At 33.1% G+C, this 4,603-nt stretch overlaps 1 non-coding gene across 1 annotated transcript; it reads left to right on the forward strand.

Annotated features, from left to right (window-relative positions):
* Positions 1 to 4,113: 4,113 nt before the first annotated feature.
* Trnat-ggu (transfer RNA threonine (anticodon GGU)) lies at positions 4,114 to 4,187 on the forward strand. Its single transcript has one exon. It is a non-coding gene; the product is annotated as a tRNA-Thr (tRNA).
* The last annotated feature ends 416 nt before the right edge of the window (positions 4,188 to 4,603 follow it).

Here is a 4,603-nt window from a genome sequence, read left to right on the forward strand (position 1 = left end):
GAGCCTTGTAAATGACATAGGTTACGTTTTGTTGCAAAAATAATAAATGGAGGGGATGGAAATGTGTATGGAAGTTCGTTATTATCAAAGATGACACCATGAACTATTTATTTAGGCACTTGATAAGAATTAATCTTTTTTCTATAGCTTTTGAAAATTTAACTTGTATTATTTGCAAAGTTAGCATATTATATAATACTAGCGGACCCAGCAAACGTTGTATTGCCGATATTAAAATCGCGATACACAAGTAACTGTTGATCGTAGATGGGTGAAAATTTGAAGTTGTATGTATTTTTAATGTTGACTCATAATCAAACAAATTAAAAAAAAATGTCAAAAAATTAAAAAAAAAATGGCGCGGACCACCCTTAACACTTAGGGGGATGAAAAATAGATGTTGTCCGATTCTCAGACCTACTCAATATGCACTCAATTTCATGAGAATCGGTCAAGCCATTTCGGAGGAGTTCAATGTTTAACACCATGACACGAGAATTTTATATATTAGAAATAAAAATGCTGCCCAAAGTAACTGTTCCACACGGACGAAGTTGCGGGAAAAAAAAGGTAGTATATATAAAATAATTCGAGATACATTGTGATACAAATTTATAAGGTAAGAAAATTTATAACTGATAGTTTTTTATCAATTATCACACACACACAAAATATTTGATTGAAATGCCATCAATGACATATAATTGTGACGGCGGATATATCCGGATATAAATTACAAAATTCTTTTTAACACATTACATGTCAAAGTAAACTAACCCTTTATTCAAACAAAATGAGACATCTAATCTCTCACAGAACAACAATGGAATCCTTACCAATAAAACTAAAGTATAACCTATAAATTACAAGGTGACCACTACAAAACATGATTTAGAAATTTAGAAATAAAACCAGCTCCGATCCCAATAAGGATTAATTCACATAGCAGTCCGGTTTTGAACGTTTTTTTGCCGCCCATAGTAGCAGCTGTCCTAATTCCGATTTCTTGCTTGTTAAAATACCTGTGAGTTGTGAATGGTATTTCATTGAACGAAACCGAATGAATTGAATGTCATAATGGCCTGTTCACATTTGCGGGTGGCGCGTCGATTTTTTTCATTTTTATTATATAGGCTGTATAGCCGAGTGGTTAGCGATTCTACCTACTAAGCTAGAAGTCCGGGTTCGAATCCCGGTAGGTGCAAGCATTTATATGATGAATATAGATGTTTGTTTCCGAGCCATGGATATTTAAATGTATTTATGTATGTTTATATGAATATATGTATGTTTAAGTAAGTATATTGAATTAAATATATCATTGTCTTGTAACCCATAACATAGGCTATATATGCTTAACTTGGGGCAAGATAATTTGTGTAAAAAGTGTGTCAATATTATTATTATTATATTTTGACGAGTTGGCATCAAATAATAAAAGTCAGAAATGTAGTATTCAAGTTTCTATACTAAGATTAAGGATTTGTCTCCGCTGCGCTCCAAAGAACAATGGCTTTTTTATTACAGCAACTATTAGATGCTTGTATGCGTCACATTTTGACGTTTTCAAAAGCATCTCTCAAATTTTAATAACTTGACGTGCCACATGTTCTGTTAAACTGTACTGAACATTCAAACTAAAAAGCCGGGTTGCGTAGTTAAACTTTGTAAAACTAAATACTTCAAGAAATAAGAACGACACTGGGATCACAAATCATCAGTAAGTATTTAATATTTTATTAATTTCAATGTAAAATAAAAGCGTATGTAACAAAATTGTAAAGATGCCATTGAGTGTCAAGACGCCACACAATACTAATACTTGCCGTAATAAAAAGCTATTGCTCTTAAGTAGTGCGCATGGACTAGTAAAAAAATAAGGACTCCGTGTCACCTTACATAACAGTGTAGCACTAAAACAAGCCGATTAACGTGTAATACACAGCCCCACGCACACAATTACACTACTACAGGCCGATAGGCGGCCATTATGAGAATTGTCATCATCTGTGACAGATCAGTTTGCGTCTTAATAAAATATTTTAAAAATGCCGTCGTGCGTTGTGAAAAAGTGTAAAAACGATACTGCATTTGTGGCCATATATGATTATTTAAGGGCGAAAAAATTGTGTAACTAGTATCCCCCGCAACCGCACACACACTATCATAACGGTGCTTCACTTGCTAATATCACGGCGCGGAGTCCTTCTATTTTTACTCGTCCGTGATAGTGCGGTATTTAGTTTGAGGGCAGCGGAGACCAAACCTTAATCTAAGACTACAACTATAGCCAATCGACAGAACATTCGCGTCTGTTTGCCCTTTCCTAACAAAGGCTTCCATATGCCTTCATTCTTTTCGATTTTTCGATTACTGGCCAATCAATCAACACTACTAACGAAATAAATTGAATTTTTTTTTTGTTATTTTACTATTTTAAGTTTTCACTTGTATCGTCTATTTCTATAGCCTGTTTTAATATATATATTTTTAAGGAAATATTTTCTTAAGCAACATATAAGAGTATTTGTAAAACGAATTAACAGTGTTAAATTATGTGCACGGTGTGCTTTTTAGGGTTCCGTAGCCAAATGGCAATAAATTCGTCATGTCTGTCTGTCTGCCCGTCCTTATGTCACAGTCACATTTTTCTGAAACTCTAAGAACTATACTGTTGAAACTTGGTAAATAGATTGTTTTATTATTATTTTGTGAACCGCATTAAGATCTTCACATAAAAATAGAAAAAAAGAAACAATAAATTTTTGGGGTTCCCCATACTTAGAACTGAATTTAATTTTTTTTTTCATCAAACCCTTACGTGTGGGGTATCTAGAGATAGGTCTTGATGATATTGAGATTTCTTTTATCATTTTCTAATGATTTGTAATTTGCATAAAAAAATAAAAACTTGTAACACCTAATCTTTTTTGAAAAGAGCAACCTTAGAGTTTCCTGCTCATTCTTCTCTGAGAAAATCTGCCTTCCGAATGAGCTGTATTAAAAAAAAATACATATTTCAAGTATAATATGATTAACCTATGAAATAAAATATTTTTGGTTGGATTTGATTAGAGCATAGATTGTTGTAGTATGTAAATAGTAGTTAAATATATTTATTACTAGTTGACCCGACAGACGTTGTTCTGTATATAATAAATAAAATAATGTTTTTTTATGAATTTGTCAATATCATAACATCTAGAATTATTTCGTAAAATATAAACCCTGTTGTTGTATTGAAATTGTTTTACAGCAGAACTGTCAAACCGTGCGTCAATAAATTCTCTCATAGAAAATATGTCCATACAAAACAAATATCTGACGACAGGGGACACATCAAAGGAAAAAAAAATTGTTGGTTATATTTAATTCCGAACATTTTCATATTTATTCATCCTTTTAAACCTTCCCTGGACTTCCACAAATAATTCAAGACCAAAATTAGCCAAATCGGTCCAGCCGTTCTCGAGTTTTAGCGAGACTAACGAACAGCAATTCATTTATATATATATAGATTTAATGTAACGGTAATAGAATAAAATGGAAGAGTATTTATTTACCATCGGGAGTGACACTAACATATTGCAACAACACTTGGAAAACGTTATGAAGCACAACATCAGCTCGTAAAGAGGCTTTGACATAGGCAGCCTAGCGACACTCTTATAAAAAAAAGCGATTCCCTCGATTGTATGAAACGTGCAGTAATTGACATATTGGCAGATGGCGGCTATAATCTTTTAAAACACGGAGATAGCCGAAATCCACTACGTTATAACAATTTGACATATTGTAATTATTTTGTTATGTTTTTAAAGTGATAACCCTCACTTCTAGGATTAATACACAAATAAAATTTGAAAAACAAAAAAATCTCTCGACTCGAACCCACGACCTCCGGCGTTCCATGCCGTGTGTTTTAATTCTAGAAGTGAGGGTTATCACTTTAAAAACATAAGAAAGATTTACAAGAGCGACATCTCAAGTCAATTTCCTAATATGCGAATATTGGGGTTGAGCAGGTTATCAACTGTAAAGTAGATCCTGTAGATGAAGCCACAACCTGAGAGTTGAACAGAGCATACAAGAATTTATAACGAGACGTCATTCGAACGGTTAGCTCAGTTGGTTAGAGCACCGGCACGGTACGCCGGAGGTCGTGGGTTCGAGTCCCGCATCGTTCATAAAATATTATTGTTTTTCAATATTTATTTGTATATTGTAATTACTTTTATGGACAACTACACTAGCACATTAGATTGACCCTGTGATGTTAGTGTAAAATTATAATTAAATAAATAAATAATCTGTTCGTTTACAAACTTAGCCGGATTATACTTCGTCGCCAATCGTCATACGGTAATTACTACTATTTCAAACTTATGTCAAATGACTGCACGTTTCAAGCAAACTAAATTTTATTTTATGTCCAGGCAGGCCGGCCTCGTGTTACGTAGTATTTACATCCTCTTTGACATAGGGAGAAGAACTTATAGGAAACTTCCAAGTCCATGTTATAAATCATATAATAATACTAAGTATTAGTTAAGTACTGTTTTTTCTAAGATATTAATCAATTTAATAAAACGCATATTATCTT

The sequence above is a fragment of the Leptidea sinapis genome, chromosome 2, assembly GCF_905404315.1.
Source record: "Leptidea sinapis chromosome 2, ilLepSina1.1, whole genome shotgun sequence".
Taxonomy (NCBI): domain Eukaryota; kingdom Metazoa; phylum Arthropoda; class Insecta; order Lepidoptera; family Pieridae; genus Leptidea; species Leptidea sinapis.